The 21,273-nt window shown below is 43.1% G+C and overlaps 1 long non-coding RNA gene across 1 annotated transcript; it reads left to right on the forward strand.

The window, feature by feature from the left end:
• The first annotated feature begins 867 nt into the window (after positions 1–867).
• Positions 868–7,665, forward strand: LOC129136549 (uncharacterized). The gene is made up of 2 exons (XR_008538354.1): positions 868–1,012; positions 5,365–7,665. It is a non-coding gene; the product is annotated as an uncharacterized LOC129136549 (long non-coding RNA).
• The last annotated feature ends 13,608 nt before the right edge of the window (positions 7,666–21,273 follow it).

Below are 21,273 nucleotides of genomic sequence, written 5' to 3' on the forward strand. Positions count from 1 at the left end.
GAAATACAATAAGTGTAGAGAAAAAAAATTCTAAGGAGAGATAGCAAGATTATGACACTATAGGTCATCTTGATTTCCTTTCTTTTGATTGCCTACAATATTCTAAATTTTCTGCCACGTGTGTATTACTTTAGAAAGATAAAAATAATGAACGTTTTTATACAAAAGTTTCTGTGGAGCTCAATACCTTTGCCCTGGATGCTCTGATTGGTTGCTGGGTGTTTAGACAGCCACTCTGGCTGTGCCTCATTCCAGGAACAGGGGAGAACCCCCAGCTGGGAAAGCCAGAGGGAGGTGCTTATTCAGATGCTCTCAGGCAGACAGAGCAGGCTGATTTACAGTTAGCGGTGAAGGTGCTAATATGTCCTCTCAATGGCATCTCCCGCTATCAGCTATCAATATGTGTTAGCAGAATCCAATAACGACCTAATTGGCAACAGAGATCTGAACAGATGTCTCACCTAATAAAAAGGCTTTGTGGCCAGCAAGCTGACCCCTTTTGGGCTTAGCTGGGCTTTGGTACTTTGTGTGTGACCCCTTTTGGCAGTTGTCATTAATCAGACAAACTGGTTGATTGTTGATTGCTGTGTGTACCAAGTCTGCGGGTCAAACCTGGACCCATGGAGTGTACTTAGACCAGGTTCCCTGAACTCTGACCACGGCCTTGTCTTCTGTCATCTCATTTAATACACGCACAGGCTAGACTCAAGGGCTTTATTGGCATCAATTATAAATAGCTATTGTAGCCAGATTCTTCACCCACCCATTCACCCTGTGAATCCCTGGTGGATTACTATGGACCCTTCATCGCATAGATTTAAGTAAGTACAGAGGTTGTTACTGGTGCTTATCTCTCTCCTTAACAAACAGGGTCTGTGTGTGGTGGGAAGCAAACTGGCCTGAGGTTCCATCCACTGGTAGAAATGACCCCAAAGACTTCCCATGCAGGGAGGGCAAAGAAGAAAGTGCTTTGGAATGGAAATACCCCTTTTCCTCCTCCTGAATGTATCAGGTAAGGTCAAGATGATGGTTATCAGCTTGCAAAGGCATTTTATCTTCCAAACTTCTGCTTGAATCAATTATGTTGGTGAATAGAATATGCTATTGTTAAGAGAATAGTCTCTTTACAGAGGCTTAAGCAACCAAATAGCAGAATTAATGTGCATGATATTAAGAATAAATGCCCAGAGACAGCATTCAGAACACAAGTAGAGCATTTCCCTGAGAATGAAAACGTTGAAAGGTTTGTATTCTGTAATCCTAATTTCAAAGTTCACAAGTAGTCAATAAAAAAGGAAAAGATAGTTGCATGGTCAACTAAATTTGGGCCTTGCTAGGTTTGACACATTGAGCCAGGTTGTTTTACTGCAGAATTTATCAGAACCTTTGATATGTAAGATAATTAATGGAAGTGTTATTTTGACTTAACCCTTCTTACAAAAGAGAGTGGTATTGGGTAGAATACAGGTCAATCTTTATACAAAAGCTGACATGCATCTTTTTTTTCTAATTTTTGATATTTAGTGGTTCACAAATTTCTGATTAAAGAGAGTAAGTTGAATTTTTTTCAGGCTTCCCATTAGTCTCACCAGTAATAAGCATAGTTTTCTGAATCAATGAAGAGATGGAATACATAGACAAAATGGAATGGAAAAGTAGATCAGCAAAATGTTCTCAAGAGTCTTGTTGCTTCCTCTCTGGCTCTATTTTTGTTATTGTGTGATTCTGGGCAATTTCCTGTTATTATTACACTTATTGTTGTCAGAGGAAACCAATTCGTTTTAATATTAGCCTGAGCAAAACATAATTAGGAAGAGAATCTGCTACCAGAAAGGAAACACGTATGTGCTACTTTGCATTCCAAAGCCCAGTACTCAGATAAACACTCACACGCGCACACACACACGGGCACACACACAGAGGAGTCCTCTCCACACAATCTCAAAACATCCTGCCAAGCCAATAAAAAGCAGTCTTAGCCACTCCAAGGAAAAACAGCCTGAAAACCAGATGATTTACCAAGCTTTTCACGCTTCCTACTTTTATTCTGGAAGAGGAAAGAGAAGAGGTGATAGAGAAAGGGAGAAAAAAGAAGGGGATTGGCAAGGGAACAGCTTGGAGGCTGACGGCTGAACTTCTGGCCTTTTCTTAGATCTCTCAGTACTCCAGGCTCACTACTGACATTTGTCTCTTGTGAGCTGAAACCTCTGGGTACTTGAAAGTCCATCACATCCATTCATGTGCTAAGGCTTCCTTCTTTCTCCCTTCTCTCCCTCTTTTTGCCCTCTCTTCGTAACAAAAGGCATTTCTCTTAACTGATTGTGCTGTTCACCCACCTTGGAGGATCACCATTTCCTGGACAGATGCAAGAGGTGGGAAAGGGTCCGGCGAAGGAGGGACAGGGAACTGGCAGGCGAGGAATGCCAATTCTATCAGGCTGTGTTAGGTCTTTTCATGGTTTATTTTATTTAATACACACAATCATAGTCTAAGATAGGCACTGTTATCATCCCATTCTACAGATGAGGAAATCAGGCTTACCCAGGCTAAGGAATTGCTCAAGGTTACAAGGTTAGGAAGTATTGGAGGCAGGATTTAAATACAGACACGTTTACTAACTTTAAAGCCAATACTTTTACCCACAATCCTAATGTACTTCATTTAACTTCTTCAGGCTTCAGGGTTCCTATGTATGAAATAGAGATTATCCCTATTTTCACTCTTGTCCCTCCAATATTCTCTACACAGTAGATAGAAAGATAGCAGCCATTTGAACTGGGCTCAGCTTCCAGGGGCATGACATAAAATTAATGTCTGCAGTCAGCCTGTATGGGCTGGTATGGATCTACTCCACAAAATCCTCAGGGAGCTGAGCTTCTTCTAACTCCACACTGTCCGATCCAGAGGGGTGACCCTTGTCTTCATAGTCCAATATAGCAGCTGGTCTATCAACCGTCACATCTGCATTCTAGGCAGAGGATGAAGAACAAAGTAAAGAAGGAAAAGGTCAAAACCACCTATCTTTTAAGCATGACTTTTGAATTACCCCATCACACTTCCACTGGTCCATTGGCCAGACTTAGTGTTACGGCTATACCTGCCTGCAGGGAAGGCTGGGAAATATAGTCTTTATTCTGTGATGCCATGCATCCAGCTAAAATTGTGGGTTTTCTATCATGAAGGAAGGGAGGACTGGTTACTAGGGATAGTGCACAGTGTCTGTCTGCAAGAGGAACCCTTTCAAAATGTAAGTCAGATCATGTTACTCTGCTGAAAACTGGGTAAAGCCTTCCCACTCGCTCAGGCTGAAAGCCAACGTCTTTGCAGTGTCCAACAAGGCCTTCCATGCCTTGTTCTCAAGAGTCATTGCTTCCTTTCTAGCTGGGCCCTTCCTCTCATCTGGACCCTTTGTTCCTTAAGTCTCTGCTCAAACACCACTTCATCGGGACCACCCTACGGTAAACAGTATCCACTCCCCTATGACTCTCTGTACCCTTTACCTGGCTTTATTTTTGTTTTCTACTTTTATCCCCACCTTATCCCATCTGACATAGTCTATATTTGTTCAATTTGCTTATTGTCTATTTTCCTACTAGAATAGAAGCTCAGTGAGATCTACAACCTCATCTGTTTTTTTCACTGCTTTATATCACAGGGCCTAGAACAGTGGCAGGCACACCATAGACATCCAATAGACAAGAGTTGAATAGATGAATAAATGATTGAATAAATTCTTGCTTTCTCCAACTTCCAAAATTTGGGAGAGGATGAATGGAAGTTTCCAATTTCAAAGAGCCTTGAAAACAGGAGGAGTCAAATATAAATTATTATTAGCTGTCTTTTGATGTCCCCCCATTTGTAAACGTCCTGTTAACTGTGAAGAATAATGCAAATGCGATTGGCCATTATTGTTTTGAAGTAAGGCTCAGTGGGATAGAATTTCCAGTCATTTCTTCCCAAAGGGCCAGAACTGTTTATTTTAAATCCGTTTCTTCCCTGCCTTCAGTTTTGAATGAACATGGCTTTGCTGCTCATAGTTTCCTAATATATCACTTTGATGGTTTATTTCACCTTAAGTAGCATGGAATTGAAGTCTGAGACTGTATCAGGCTGATTTCAGGTCTCTTTTGCTTCCCTTTGTGCCATCGCAGTAGGGGAGAATTGTCAAGCTGTGCTTGGCCAAGTTAAATGAGGAGACCAGATGGTCAGAAAGAAAGGAATTTTGGTCCAGGTTTAGGAGGAGAAAAGCTGGGGGCAAAACTCCTGCATAGTTTTTGACCTAAAGATCAAAACACTCAGCACTGGGGGTACATTGTTGAATGCTGGGGGACCCCAGCAAAGGTTTGCAATGTAGGAGTTCCTTTTGGTGTTACTCTCCTAGGACTTTCTGCCAAAACTTCAAAATGATTTTGCTGTGCTGGAGTTTTGGTTATATGGGACTTTTAGTTTTCAGAGAACATTGATTTATGTTAAACACAACACAAAGGAAAAAAAAAAAAAGGGAGGTAAAGAAGTCACTTCTGGCTTTTGCTTTTAGCAGGCAATTTTAAGAAAAAAGAAAACAAAATCCAAAACAGGGGGAAGAAAGGATGGAAGGAAACAAAGCAGCGATATAGAAGGCAATTTTTAAGATCTCTATCCCCCAACACAGAAAAGGCAGCTGGTGCAGAAACCCAGAAGCTGTTCCAAGTTGCATTGTGAAGTGGCATCATGAGCTGTCTGGCACTGAGACAGGATGAGGAGGCAAGAGATAGAAAGTCAGGCAGGAGAAGGTGGCAGGGGTCCAGGCAGGAAGCAGTCTGAGTGTGAACAAGTGTCTTCGTGGTAGGGACAGATGGAAAAAGAGACTTTAGAGAAAATACTGCTGAGAAAGGAAGAGCCTGACTTCTTAACATCCTCTGATGAAGCATTTCATCGCAGCTGGTGTTCAGAAGTCCTTGTTTTTAATATGCTGACTGCTGTGCTCAATATAAAATGGCAAGGCTTCTGCTCTGTGGCCTCAAAGCTTAAATGTTACCCCAAAAGAATAAACATAAGACACTGTTCTAGGAGTACCAGAATGCCAGGGTTGCCAGGGTTGACTGAGCTTGCCCAGGTTTTATTCTGATTGTCTCTAGCGTGCCTTGGTGACCTAACAGCAATGTGGCATGTCTATAGCTGAGATGATAAGCCACTTTCACGTCACCTTCCTCATTTAAGCATTATAACCACTGTGTGGCATGAAAGTGGAATGAATTATGGTCACCATCACAAAGATGAGAGGACTGAGGCTCACCGAGGTTGGATGGCTTGCCCTCATTTGTAAAAGTGAGATTAGTATCTGGTTTTCGGTTTCCTAATGTTTGCCTTTTCTTTATTTACCAGAATTAGTTATCAATGCTGACTGAGTGTGCACTCTCCTAGACACCATGGGGAGAGGCAGAAGAGGAAACCAGATATGATCCTTCTCCTTGGGACTCTCCTGACCTAGGAAAAGAGACAGATGAATGTAGATAACTGAGTCTATATACAGAGACTGCCACAAGCTCACACTTTACTGAATGTTCAGACCTAGTCATACATCCTAAGGGCATTGTTGGAAGCTTCTGGAACTAAGTCTCTGGGGATTTGAATCAACTCAGAAGACTGACTCATTCACTTGGCTGTGGAGGCTGTTCCAGATATTAGGAGCTATGTATGTGGAGCCCCGGATTTGGGCCAAAAGATGCATTTAATTGGAGAGAAGGGATTGAGATTTGAGCAGTTGTTGGACAACACAGAAATGAAACAGCCATAGCAAACTTGCCTGCCGTGATTTCTCTGCTGAGATAATGGGACTTTTCAGACTCCCTGTAACTGAGATCTAGATAAAAAGAGACGTCTGGAAAAAAACTGGTCCCAATTGTCGCTTGGTTTTGCTTTCATAACTGAGTGTGGCATATGTCAGACTTTGAAATGCTGGGTCTCTTGGAAATACAAATACCATCTGGGTCTGGATAATTCCCAGAAACCTAGGCTACTCAGTAGGAAATGAGGAGCTGGAAACATAATACCGAGACCAGGGGCTTGTCCTTGGGCCACCCTGTCTCGTGTCCTGGACACAGTCACATGACTCGTGCAGAAAATGTCACTGGGAAGACACCATAAGGCTCATCTTTTCACGACACAGTGACCTCTGTTATGGACATCTTGATTTCTCTTTGAGAAGCCATCCCTCCCCCAGTGTGTATAGTCTAGCAGCCAAGTCCGCCTTGCCTCTGGCCAAGGGCAGCCTGAAACTCAAACAGGGCCCATCCCTTATCCCTGGATGGAAATCTTGAGCAGAGTGCCTGACGGGACTGAAGATGGCTGAAATTCCAGCAAGCAGACAGTGGTTCTCTGAAGAGGCTCCCCTCCGCCCACACCCATGAGTGTCTGCTCCCCAGATGCTCCAATCCTACTTCTCCAGCTTTACCTTCTGTTCCATAAGCTGCTTCATTTTCTTTCTCCAAATCCCTCTTTTGCTGGTTGGACAAAGATTGTTTCTGTTGCCTGCAATCAAATAACCCAAAAGGATGAACAGGTGAAATCATAAACATACTTTTAAGTGCTTGGAATATGCCTGCTTCTGTCCATCTTTCAACCCACTTGCATCAGAAGCCCCCTTGGAGGATGAGAGCCTGTCCTGTGAACCATGGTGGTTCACAGTGGAACACAGCAGTGTGTGGAACACCAGGAATTTAGAGCAATCAGAGATATGATGTAGGCCTCTATGTCAGAAAAATTACTAATAAGCAGTTGATTATTAGTAATCAATAATAGCCTTCCCATTTTATGTCAAGCACAGCAGTCAGCATGTTAAAAACAAGGACTGCTGGACACCAGCTGCGATGAAATGCTTTATCAGAGGACGGCCCTTGATGTCTATGTCCATTTGCAAGTGCGGCATTAATTACAAGGCTGGTTTAAGTATAATCAGTAAGTTTATAAGCTGGATGCTCAAGATGATTTCTGGCTAAACATGGAATTTCTATTTCTATTTTCCTTATGTTAAAAACCGGAACAGCAAAATGTATTCCTAATGTCACTATTATGATATTTACATCCCGAAAAGTTGCAGTAACTGATCAATACAATAGTGGAATGCCTGGAAACCTGTTCTTTTTTGCTAAAAAAAGGAGGGCACTTTTTATGTCTTTGATGTGAAGTTCATGTTCTTTAACAGTGATTGGTGGAATATGCTACAGAAAAGGCTGATTACATTTTACTAGAGAAGTAAAAAAGAAATGCAGGAGAATCCCACAGCTCTGGGATTGAATGGGAAGCAAAGGAGGAGCTCCTCTAGGGGGCTCTGGGATGCCTCTGTGTAGCTATTGAATCTCTGGGGCCATGGATGAGAATTTGCGTGGGCAGTAGGTCAGCATTCAAGAGTATGGGCTGGATGCAGAGTAAACGACCTGCTGAGAGTAATGGCCACTGCTTTACTTCTGTCTTCAAAATCCTGAACAAGCTCCTCCTTTGGCCAACTCTAACCTGGAACCATGCAGATTAGGAAGAGAAAGAGAAGCGGATTGTGAGAAAGATTTTAGCTTGGTCAAGTTGATAACGGAATGATTCAGAAGAATACAACCCTTATCAACTAGGTATATATCTTTTTTCCTACATTTATTGTCCAAATAAAGCAAAATCATGCTTTCACCTGCCTGACATGATGCAACTGTCTTTCATACAAATGAAAACAGATTAGCGCTCTCCGAGATAGTAGACACTGTGTCATTTTATTCATTGCTGGGTTATGTTTACCTGCACTACTAGCTGAATTACACTCCCCTTTAATATCCTGTAACTTAAATACCAACATATAAGGCTTACCACTTTCATTACATTTTGTATTACATAGTAAATTAATAGGACAGGGGGCAAAGAAAGAAAAATTATATGATATATGAATATATAATTAATAATTATATATTAAATATAATTACAAATATATAATTATATATTATATAATAAAATTAATATATTATATAATATATAATAAAAATGTATATAATACATAATATATAATATATAATAATATATAACATATAAATATGTATAGCAATACCAAAAAGGAAGCATGTATGTGCTACTTTGCATTCCAAAGCCTAGTACTCAGAAAAACACGCACACACACACACACACAGGCAGGCACACATATGCACACATGGGCACACACACAGAGGAGTCCTCTCCACACAATCTCAAAACATCCTGCCAAGCCAATAGAAAACAGTCTTAGCCACTCCAAGAAAAAACAGCCTGAAAACCTTCATGCTTCCTATTTTTATTTTGGAAGAGGAAAGAGAAGAGGTGATGAAGAAGGGGAGAAAAAAGAAGGGGATTGGCAAGGGAACAGCCTGGAGGCTGACGGCTGAACTTCTGGCCTTCTTTTCTTAGATCTCCAGTACTCCAGGCTCACTACTGACATTTGTCTCCTGTGAGCTGAAACCTCTGGGTACTTGAAAGTCCATCACATCCATTCATGTGCTAAGGCTTCCTTCTTTCCCCCTTCTCGCCCTCTTTTTGCCCTCCCTTCCTAACAAAAGGATTTTCTCTTGAGTGTGCTGTTCACCCACCTTGGAAGGATCACCATTTCCTGGGCAGGAAATATATAATAATTATATATTATATATTTACTTTATTATATAATATATAATTATTCATTATATATTTATATATCATTATACATTTATATATTATATATAATTATATATATAAAACCACATACATATACTCTACCCTCAGTATGTGGTAGTAACTCAGTTACCCCTTGAGAGGGTCAACTGCCCCCGAGGTGCTACAGTAACCCCTTTCTTTGCTTATCGATCTCCTAGCGTGCAGACCTCAAAGTAGTCAGGTGGCAGTGTTAGTTTACAGTTAACAGCTGTTGTTTGTCCCTGTGGACAACCCCCTGTGAAAAGCACACAAAACCTGCTCCTGTTTTCTCAAAGCTACAGATGTCTTCTTGGGCTCTCCTTTGGAGCAACTTTCCAATTTCCTCTGAAACATGACCTTGGAATTCAAGGCATATTAAGTCTTTCACACACAAGTTCCATTTGGAAACAAAGAACGTGTAAGAAGAGGGAGGTGGAGGAGGAGAACATTCCTTTTCAGGGAAGGTGAGTTCTTCCAGAGGGGATTATATCACAGTCGTTCCTTGTCCTTGGCCCTAGCACCATCACCATTGTTGTTTGTGGCTCTAAAGCTCTATTTTCTGGTGTGATGTGTCATGAAAAAACTAACATGAGAAACCTACATGGAAGAGCAATGAGATCATGTGATTCTTGGGACCTGGTGCTATATTAATTCAGAAATGTGAAATAATTCTGGAAACAAAACCAGGAAAACTATCCTCCAATCTTGCACAGGGCTTCTTTTAAAAATAATAATAATAATTTTATGAGGTTAAAAATAACAAAAATTATAGGTTGACAAAATATTGAACACTTAGTTCAAGACAGAAATTGGTAGAGTAGGGAGAAAGATTTGCATTGGCTGAGTTTTAACTTATAAATCAAGAAAAATCAACAGATAATTTAATCCAAACATGCACTGCACATAGTTTCTACTGGGCTTGTGTTACCGAGGTTAGTGTCGTGGTTGAGTTCGCTAGGAAGGAAGCACGAAAAATTGATGGCATCTGTCCTCTTAGGTCTTTTTTGCTTTCCTGATAGCTACTTCAGAGGCCTTGGCATTTTGTGATAAACTCTTCAGAGGACTGGTGAAAATGTAATCATGGGGGTTGAACAATTGGAAACCAGAAGTCTGTCTGTGTTTCTGGGACTCTTGTGAAGCATTTTCCCCTTGCCGCCAACGAGATCAGAGAATCTGGAGGTTCTATAGTAGAGTTGTCCTAAATAATGGAAAGCCACTAAGATGATAAGAAAGATTCAGAGTCATACCAAACCAGTGAAACTCAGGGTATCCTAGCCTCCTGTCGCCACTACCATCTCATTCATTCGTTCAACAAAAACTTAGTAAAACACTGTGGCAGATGCTGTTGGTTATTGTCCATCTCCTTTGGGCCTTGCCACTTGTGTGGACTCCAGCCAACTTCTTCTGCCAGTATCTGTATCTCTTTGTTTGAGGGATTCTCCAAAGCCATTCTGCCACACCCACTTCTAGATGAAGAGGTGAGGAATTGGTGCCACCTGGAGCAGTCCCCCACCAATGATTGGCAAGAGTTTCCTTATAAATACCTCAGCTCCCTTACTCCTAATGCTGAGGTGCATTTCTCTACCATATCCCAGTGTCCCCATGGGACTGAGCTTCTGTGGCCTGTGACATTAGCTGGTCTGATGGCACATCCTTTACCATCTGCTTTCCTTCCCTGTGTAGCTCCCCATCCCCTCCCAGTGTTTTCTACACCTCCCGAGTCCACTCTTTCTACTTGCATCCTCGCTCAGAGTCTACTCCTGGGGAACCCAAACACCTACTGTGTGCCAGGGATTCACTGATTGAGGATACAGCAGATGATGAGATTTCAGACACCAGTGACAGGCTGGTGGGAAGATGTTTGATGGAAGTTTGAGAATTTATTCTAACAACTTACTTCATAGAATTTGTATGAGGCTTAAACTTATAAAACTCTTAAAAGAGTGTTTGGCATATAGCAGCAACTAAGAAATTATTAGTTATTATATTCATTATTCTGATGAGCTAAGGCATTGGGTGTTTACTAGTTCTCTTGTTAAAATAGAAATTTCTATGCAAAGGTAGTGCATTAAGCTCTTAGTGGCCATTAAAGCTTTAAGAGGAGTAGATTTGTCAAGAAGCCTTCATCACTGTGCTAGACTTTGAAGGAATGAGTCAAAAGGCAAAGTAAGCTTTAAAGGTGGTTGGGGAAGGAGCAAGAGCTGACTGACATGAGCCCTGGGATCAGTTCCTGGGATCTCCTGGTAGGCAAGAACCATCCTGGGGCTCCAGGTTGCCTGAGTGCCAAGGCACAGTCTAGAGCAGGCAAATCCAGGCTTCTCTGAGTCCAAAGCCCTCAATAGAAAAGTGGCAGTGCTGAGATTTGAACATAGGTCGCACTCATTCATTTATTCATTTAGCGTTTTCATAGATTTGTTCAATATTTTTTTTTGAGTTGGAGTTTCAAAGGTTATCAGAGGATTCCCAGTGGAAGAGCAAGTATTTATAAACCAATGGTGTGCAATAAAATATCCTAAGTGCTTTGGGAGAACATATGTGTGGGTCAGAAACAAGAGAATGGCTCCTTCTGCCCTGGGAGGAAGGGGAGGAGGGTCAGGAAGAGGGAACTCTTGATCTGAATTTTGACAGGCGGCTGACCCTCCAGCCTACTTCACTCCATTGCATCCCCAGTGCTGGGGCATGGGCAAGTCACTTCATTTCTCTGAACCTCACTCAGGTTCTTCACCTGTGACATGGGGATCCTCACTCCAAACTCACAGGGCAGCTCTGAGCATTGCAGAAGAGCAGGTGTGGGAAAGTACTGAGCAGCACCTCTGCAAATGCCATTTTCCATGCAAGATGCAGCTAAGAAAACTACTTCTCAATATGAGGATCACCCAGGCCTGAGGGAGCCCTGGCACAGGCTGCATGAGGACATGAGCAGGAGGGCACAGACAAGAAGGAGTCAGGCTCTGGACTCAGATGGCTTCAATCCAAATCTTGGCTTTATTCCTTATTGATTATGTGACCTTGGGCAAGTTCCTGAACTCTTTGAGCTTCAGTAACTTCATCCATGCAGCGTGAGGGATAATATTAATAGTTCTCACCTCTTGGTATTGTTATAAGAATGAAATGAGATAATTTAAGTGCCTGGTGCACAGTAAGCACTCAGTAGATGTCATTATTATTTAGAAGGAACTCCTGGTAGAGGGAAAAATTATGCGACAAGGTTCCTATCCTCTACATGTGGATGACTATCATTCAACAATCTAGGATTGGGTCCAAATGTTCGACACTTTAGATTTAGGGGGCTTTGTGTTTTGACTCACTGGCTGCAGATATTGGCAATGCCTGACTCAGGTACCCTAGACTTTCTTCTCCATAGGCTGAAGGCTCTGTACTGGACACACCTGTGACTCCCTGCCTAAGAGGATGCAAACTTGGTCTGCACACCCGGCAGGCTGATTGTGCCCTTAGACACAATGACAGAAGAAAGCTGATGGATGAGCACCCCAGCTTCCTTGCCCTCTTGCTGGGGTGTGATTCTGAGGCATTTCTACAATGACCTTGCTAGTCACCCTGCAAGATTCAGTTCCAGTTGCCCACAGTGGTAACTAGCTGAACAACACACTCCTTATTACCTTCTGTCCCTTCTCTATCTTGGGCTCCCATTCCTCCACTAGTATACTCTAGGATCACCTCCTAAGTAAATAACTGCACTGAAATCCTTCATTATGGGTCTGTTTCTGGGAGAACCCAAACCAAGACACTCACTGGCATGTGCCTCTAAACAAGTTCAACACGGGCCAAATGAAGTGCAAGGTCATATAGCTACCTGCATATAATCACAACTGTCTAGACAGCCAGTTCAGGCCCAAGCAGATTTTTGCTTGCTTGAGTTATTTGGGTTGGCTTGGCCAGGCAGTCCTGGACTCCCTCCAAAATTCTTCCAGCCCCCGCTTTCCTTTCGTCTCAGAGACTTAACCTCCGAAGCTGGCAGGCCTCAGATGGGAACAACACAGGATTCTGCGAAGGGCGAAATGTGGGCTGCTCCTGTGAGCAAGCACAGGATAGAAATGCAGCTTTTCTCTTGTTCTCAAAATGAAACACCAAGGCCCTCCCATCTGCTCTGAGTCCAGAGATGAGGCTCAAACAGTTCTCTGGAATCAACGCCACTATCAAAGGTGAGATATCAACACAGAGTTGGAGATATGTACGGGAATGGGAGCAAGTCGTCACCACTTGGAAACACTAATAGCAGGTCCACCCTGGGGTCATTCACATCTGGCTCCCACGTTACTCTCATGACTATACAGCAGAGCTGATGTGATTCATGCGTTTATCATGATGCCCAGGCCCTCGTGAAAAGTCTGCCAGCTGAGCAGATGGAAAGCACCAAATTCATCTCAAATTCAGAGGTGGGAAGGAGATTTAATCATAGCAGCCCTCCTCTTCTCAATAGACCCCCTTGAGAAGGAGCAGGGAGGAGCCAGGATCTCAACATTGCAGAACTAGAAATGAAAGGGCATGGATTTCAAGAGAAGACAGAAGCCATTGAGGTAGTAAAGAAAAGTGAGCATTTATTGAGGGCCTCACATGTGCTGAGCCTTGCACTAAGTAAGCACATCATATACATGATTGTAGTTAGTCTCTCTCCCTTTCTCTCTTTCTGACTCGCTCTCTCTCTCTTTCTCTCTCTCCTTCTGTCTTTCTCTTTTGCATATATTATCCAAGTTTAGAGATGGGAAAATTGAGATTTAGAAGGAATAGTTTTTTTTGCCCAAGATCACTTGCACAAAAAGAAGGTAAAAAAGAGAAATGAAGTTTGACCTAGGTGTAACTTACCCTAAGTTTGTGCTCTTATCCATGGCACTTAGAAAGCCTGACTCATTAGAAAACCATGAATTGTGACCCTTCTGATCCTCATTACCAGGTCTGGCAATAGACATTTGGGGGTAAATGTACCCCCTGTTAAGTACTAGCATGGAAGATACAAAGATAAATAAAAATGGGCCCTCCTTCCTTATTATCACTTTGATTTTTTTCTTTCTGTGCCTTTTATCACCACATTCAATTATCCAACAAGCTTCTTTCACAAAGTCATCCAGACTTTGACCTTCCTTTTGACTTCCCGAGTCACCAGGTGATGGGTCCTCATCACGTCTCCTCTGGGAGTGTCATGGCCTCAACCACGTGGTGACCTTTCTGCTTTCAGTTTATTGGGATAACCTTTTGAACCATAACCTCTGCAATGCCACCTGATAGGCAGAAGCTGACATCTATTCCCTCTGCTATCATTGGGACACATAGGGAGAGAGGACAGGATTGGGAAATGAGTGGCTCAGAATCTGGCCTTGCTCTGCCATTAACTGCTGGGTGACTTTGACCAAGTCACTTCTCTTTTGGGGCCTCAGGTTTTCATCTGTAAAATGGAAGAATGGGATTTAGGGGTTTGGAATTTCCTGGGAGTGTTTTATGGGCCTCTTTACAGGGTTTATTCATTCATTATTCATTAAGCCCCCAATATGTGCCAAGGATTGTTCTTAGCAACAGGGATTGAGCAGTGAATAAAAACAGAAAAAGCACCTGCTTTTGCTAAGCTTACTTACTTTCTAATCAGGGAGACCAGCCAGGGTGGTGGCTCACACCTGGAATCCCAGCACTTGGGGAGGCTGAGGCAGATGGATCACTTAAGACCAGGAATCTGAGACCAGCCTGGTCTGGCTGGTACAAAAATAGAAAAATTAGCCAGGTATAGTGGTGCATGCCCATGGTCCCAGCTACTTGGAAGGCTCAGATGGAAGGATCACCTGAGTCCAGGAGGTCAAGGCTGCAGTGAGTCGTGATCATGCCACTGCCCTCCAGCCTGGGTAACATTGTAAGATTCTGTCTCAAAAATAGACAGAATGATAGATAGATAGATAGATAGATAGATAGATAGATAGATGATAGATAGATAAAGGAGACCAACAGTAACACATAATCTATTTCAGGTAATTGTCAGTGCTGAGAAGAATAACAAACTGGATAAGGACACAGGGAGACAGGGTGCTATGCTAACTAGCTGGCCAGGGAAGGACTTATGGTGGTGTGACAAAGCCGGGCCTGAAGGCAGTGAGGGGCAGAGTCATGCAGGTGGGTAGGGTGGAATTCTCCAGGTAGAAGGAACAGCCTATGCAAAGGCCATCATGGGTGTGAGCATGGCATATGTAAGTAACAAGAAAGGGGCCAGGCGTGGTGGCTCACGCCTGTAATCCCAGCTCTTTGGGAGGCCGAGGCAGGTGGATCACTTGAAGTCAGGAGTTCAAGACAAGCCTGACCAACATGGAGAAACCCTGTCTCTACTAAAAATACAAAATTAGCCGGGCATAGTGGTGCATGCCTATAATCCCAGCTACTCATGAAGGCTGAGGCAGGAGAATCACTTGAACGCCGGAGGCAGAGGTTGCAGTGAGCCAAGATTGTGCCGTTGCACTCCAGCCTGGGCAACAAGAGCAAAACTCTGTCTCAGAAAAAAAAAAAAAAAAAAGTAACAAGAAAGGGACCAGTGAGGGAAGTGGAGTCACTTACAGCATGGCAGGGAATACTGTTAGAGACTTGATGAGGCACATGGTCATAGAGAGCTTGGAAACCCTGTAGGACTGTTGGAACTCACCAGAGGGTTCGAAGGAAAGGAATGACAAGACCCAACTTAACATTTAAGAATGTAGCAATAGAATGTAGATTATCAAGAGGGAATTAGGGAGATCAGTTAGAAAATTTTGCAAAATCCAGATCAGAGCTGGTGGTGACCTGACCAGCATAAGAACTGTGAAAGAGAAATGCTCAAATGTGGAGTCACACTGGCAGGATTTGCTGATAAATGGAATGTGGAGAGAAAAGGGAGGCAAGGCTTATGGCCTGCAAAGCTAGAAAAATTAATTGCCATTTACAGAGATGCGAAATTCTGGGAGGAGGAGCAGGTTTGGGGGGCGGTAAGGAGTTTGGTTTTGAACACTTTAAGTTCAATAGCTAGTAGACATGTGATGTAATAGTAGACATGTGTAGCTAGTAGACATGTGATGTAAGCTAGTAGACATGTGTAGCTAGTAGACATTTGCTTTATAAGTCTAGCATGCTGAGAATCTGTCTGAACTGGAGAAAGAAATTAGTGGCTCATCAGCATTAGGGATGGTGTTTAAGTGGTGACACTGACTGAGCTTAAGTAGGGAATAAGTATGCATAGCAGACTGGGCTATGGAGCACAACAGCATTTAATGACAGGGAAGAAGGGAGAACCCAGTAAAAGAGGCTGAGGAGGAACAACCTGCAAGATAGAAAGAGGATTGAGAAAGGGGCATCCTAAACTAAGGGGACAAGTCTTCAAAGAGGAGGATGTGATGAGCCGTAGCCAATGCTGCTAACAGGGCAAGACGGAGGAGGACTGAGAAGTGACCACTGTATTTGGTATCATGAGGGCCATTGATTGCCTTTTAAGTGTGATTTCAGTGAACTGGAAAGTTGTGAAGAAGGCTAAGTGTGCAGAGCTCTGACCCCTTCCTTGGTCCCCTCCAGCCAGTGGTGAAATCTTGGCTCACTGCAACCTCCGCTTCCTGGGTTAGAGCGATTCTCCTGCCTCAGCCTCCTGAGTAGCTGGGACTACAGGTGCATGGCACCACACCTGGCTATTTTGTGTGTGTGTGTGTGTGTGTGTGTGTGTGTGTGTGTATTTTAATAGAGACGGGGTTTCACCATGTTGCCCAGGCTGGTCTCGAACTCCTGAGCTCAGGCAATCTGCCTGCCTCAGCCTCCCAAAGTGCTAGGATTACAGGTGTGAGACACCATGCCTGGCCAAGTTTTATCAAAAGAAAATAGATCCTCAATAATCTGGACACCAAGAGAAGAATGGAGACTTTTCTACCTCAATGTGAGTTGTAGAGGAGAGAGGAAGTTTCAGTCCTCCAGACCTTCAGACCACCTGGTCCACTATCCTTAGGAGACTAGATGACAGGCAGCTGGGCTAGGGTAGGCTGAAGGAAGAGGTCAGGGTGGGATCTTGAAGGATGCTGTATTAGTCTGCTCTCACACTGCTAATAAAGACATACATAAGACTGGGTAATTTATAAAGAAAAAGGTTTAACGGACTCACCATTCCGCATGACTAAGAAGGCCTCACAATCATGGCTGAAGGCAAAGGAGGAGCAAAGGCACATCTTACGTAGCGGCAGGCAAGAGAGCGTGTGTAGGGGGAACTGCCCTTTATAAAACCATCAGATCTCGTGAGACTTATTCGCTATCACGAGAACAGCATGGGAAAAAGCCGCCCCCGTGATTCAATGACCTCCACCTGGGTCCCTTCCATGACACGTGGGGATTATAGGAGCTACAATCAAGATAAGATTTGTCGGGGGACACAGCCAAACCATATCTGATGCCTTTGGGGTGTTAAATAAGAGGAAACCTTGCTGGTAAGATAGGGTACACAGAAAAGCACACAGAGGGAACCGGAGCTCAGAATCCAGAGGCTGGCAGGCACCAGGGAGCTTTGTGGGAGCCAAGCTGTAGCCTGCAACTCATCTGTTTCAATTGCATTAGCAACACATACCACCATCACCTGGGAGGAACCACATAGCTGCTCTTCCCATTGCTGTCTGATGAGCTTTTACCACCACCTATCTTACCATTTTTGTTGGATTTTCCAGCTGAAAAGATTCCTGCTCAGGCTCTTAAAATTTTGCAGCTCTGATCCTCACTACCCAATTGGACACACTGCTTTTTAATGACTCAGGACACTTGTAAATCCCCTGAAACAGCATGGGTGAGAAGGTGGTGCTCTTGATACCCAGTGGGACCAGGAGATATAGATGAGAAATTCTCCAGCAGTAGCACCTGGATTGAGTTGGACAATGATGAGACTCACCTCAGATACAAGAGATTTTATTTGAGAAAATATTTTTGATCTTAAAAGTGTTTAGGAAGATTCTAGTTTCAGCTTCAACATGTAAAGAGCTTAGAAGTTGTCACTCCCATCCTCACAATGAGAAAAAAGATGAAAAAACTGAAAAGCAATCATTTTTCTTAGACCCATCAGAGATCTGAGATTACAGAGGAAACCACCACCCTGAAATCTGGAGGGTTCTTAGGAAGCCCAAAGACAATAGAAAACCCAAAACAAGGACAAGAGAGATGAATTTGAAGCCTGTGGCACCCACAAATACAGCAAACATTAAACGCAGTCCAACATGTAGCCAGGTTAACATACATCCTCACATTAGAGGCCTATTTACCTTTGTTCCTATTACCGGATACAACATATTCAGCTTTCTACAAAAAATTGCAAGGCATTCTAAAAGTCAAGGGGAAACAGTCTGAAGAGTCAATCTGAGCAGCAAAACCAGACTCAGCCATAACACAGATTTTGGAACTATCAGCCACATGATCAAGGCCAACGTCAACAGTGATGTTGAGACAGAGAGTTCCCTGGACCCCTTCGTGGGACTTGTGACAGGGGTGGGGCTTTCTTACTCGGCCACTGTGCTCAAACTCCTTGCAGGAGCGGGAGCAAGTAGGTGGTGGGTGCCGGGGCCGGGGCAAGTAACTTTTGGCCTCTGGCCCCATGGTAGCACCTAGGGGTGTGTTACAATTAATGCTCTTTTAGCAGTTGCTGTCCACAGATAGCTAAGTATTAACCAGCTCAGTGGAGAGTCAGGGTGACAGCCTTTTACACTCTGCCCTTTTGGTACCAGTTCCTTGTCCGGTGTCCAGGAAGAATCAGGTCACAAAGACTTGAAGGATGGTGAATGTGGAGGTTTTTTTGAGTGATGGAGGTGGCTCTCAGCTGAATGGGGCACTGGAAAAGGGATGGAGTGGGAAGTCAATCTTCCCCTGGAGTTAGGCCATCCCTGGCCGAACTCCTTTCTGACCATTTAGCTGTCTCTTCAATGTTCAGGCACTTATTTTCTCTCCTTCTCTACTGTGCTGCTCTGCTCCTCTGCCAGTGGAGTTTAGGTTTTTTATGGGTACAGGATGGGGGCATGGTGGGCCAGGGTGGTTTTGGAAAAAGCAACATTTGGGCAGGAAAACATGGGTGTGAAGTTCTCATTTAGGACGGCAGGCCGAGGCTCGTGGGTGGGGCCTTTGCTGAGGAACCGTTCTCTCCTATCCAGTATTTCCCTGCTTCCTGTCCGTATCAATAGTAGGTACCCTTGATATGATGTGATGAAAATGATACTTTACCTCTGTGGTCTTCATCCCAAGAACAGATCGCTCCAGTCTAATCTGAGGAAAACATCATCTATAACCATACTAAGGGATGTCCTCCACAATACCTGCCCGGTACTCTTCAAAACTGTCAAAGTCACCAAAAACAAGAAAAGTCTAAGAATCTCTATCAAGAGGAACCTAAGGAGATGTGACTATTAAATTAATGTGACATCCTAGATGGAATCCTGGAACAGAAAAAATACATTAGGTAAAAACTAAGGCAATCTGAATAACAATCTGAATAAACTAAGTTAATAATAGTTTATGAACAGTGATTAATTGTAACAAATGCACCATAATAATATAAGATGTTAAAAATAGGGAGAATTGGTGTGGGGTATATGGGTACTCTCTGTACTGTCTTTACAATTTTTCTGTAAATCTAAAACTGTTCTAAAAATGAGATCTCTTCAAAGAAAAAAAATGTTTTGCAGCACCTGGGCTATTCATCATCAAGGTGTCTGTAGCGCTAATAAACTAAGGGTTTTTTTGGTTTTGTTTTAACTGTTCCATCTAGGGAACCCAGAGGCCCAACTTATTCCTTGGTCCACTGTATAAATACAAAAAATTGAAAACCCTGGGTGAAAAAAGATGTGGGCAAGGATGTGAGCAAGATGTGAGCAAAAAGATGTGAGCAGGATGTGAACAAGAATGAAAAGGCTGCCAAAATTGATTTTCAAAAGACAGAAAATTGTGATGCTTAAGAGCACAGTCTCTACTACTGATTAGCTGAGTGACCTTAGGCAAGTTATTCAACCCCTCTAGGCCTCAGTTTTCTCATCTGTAAAATGGTGATAATAACAAGAGTATCTAGCTCTCATAAGACCATTATCAGGATTAAATGATACAATGTATGATGGTTACAACAGTCTCTTGGGACATGCAAAGTACTATAATATAATATTATATATATATATATAAAAATGTGGAATAAACAAAAGGTAATTATCTGAAATTAGCAGTCGATATGGAAGCAGTAGGGTCTGTGGCCAGAATATGGTAGTTATTGTACTATCTGTATTTCCATTAAGAAAAAAACAAAAAGCACAGACAAATCCCCATGACTTTCTTTTTTTAATTTGTTTGTTTGTTTGTTTTTGAGACAGAGTCTCGCTCTATCACCCAGGCTGGAGTGCAGTGGCACGATCGGCTCACTGCAAGCTCCACCTCCCAGGTTCACACCATTCTCCTGCCTCGGCCTCCTGAGCAGCTGGGATTACAGGCACCCACCACCACCACTCCGGCTAATTTTTTTTTTTTGTATTTTTAGTAGAGACAGGGTTTCACCGTGTTAGCCAAGGTAGTCTCGATCTCCTAACCTTGTGATCCACCCACCTTGGCCTCCCAAAGTGCTGGGATTACAGGCGTGAGCCACTGCACCCGGCCTTTAATATTTGTTTTGAAATTGAGTCTTGCTGTGTTGTCCAGGCTGGCCTCAATTCCCAGGCTCAAGTGGTCCTTTTACCTCAGCATCCCATGTAGCTGGGCCTACAGGCATATAACACCACACCCAGCTTAAATTTTTCCTGAAGATTTATTTACTACCAAGTGAGAAAATTTTATTTGTCTGACATTGTACTAATCATTTTGCATGTATTTAATGCATTTTGTTAAATACACACAAAGCTCCCATTTTCTGATACTTCCATTTATTTTCCTTTTTTAACAACTGGGAATGTCTATTCAGCCCATACCGAAACTACCTCGACTGCCCACTGAAACTGGACTGCTCCAAAATGCCCATCCTTCCCTAGTTCAAGCACATCCTGCAGCTGAACCATGAGGCTACCAAGGGAAAATGCGTTTTCAGCTTCATTCTGTCGTAATCCAACAGTAGCACTTTTTGAGGAAAGCTTATTTCCAGGCTCCTGTGTCCTTTCCTCTTCTCTTTGAGCCAGTTTTGCCTCTCCTATCCTAGGAATGAAGTGTCATAGCTGGTGAAGTTGCCCAGATTACATTCTGATGATGTGTGGGGCTCAGAAAGCTGGAAATGAAGAGCAGGGCGGAATGACTTTGCCTGCCCAGCGTCTCTTCCTCACAAGCCTGTTGCCTGCTGCTGTGGCCATTTTTCCAACCATGAGCTTCAGCTGAGAATCTTCCATCCTCAGGTGTCAATTTATTTTCCTAAGTTGGAGGCTTGGTCTTGGTGTCTGGAAAGCAATTTGGTTGTTCATGGTGGCTAAAGCTATCCAGTGGAAACATAAGTCACCATCGAGTAATGAGACCAGACTATTGGGTGTCTCATATCCTGGCTGCAAATGCAGATGCCAAAGAGTTCAGGAAAGATTTCAACACAGGCAATATTGTTGGAATAAGTGACAGTTGCCATGATGACTTAGGGGCCAACACCTATTTGGATGTGTGAGATCTGGTGTTTTAAAAAATCAGTTTCATTAT

The sequence above is a fragment of the Pan troglodytes genome, chromosome 10, assembly GCF_028858775.2.
Source record: "Pan troglodytes isolate AG18354 chromosome 10, NHGRI_mPanTro3-v2.0_pri, whole genome shotgun sequence".
In the NCBI taxonomy this organism is placed as follows: domain Eukaryota; kingdom Metazoa; phylum Chordata; class Mammalia; order Primates; family Hominidae; genus Pan; species Pan troglodytes.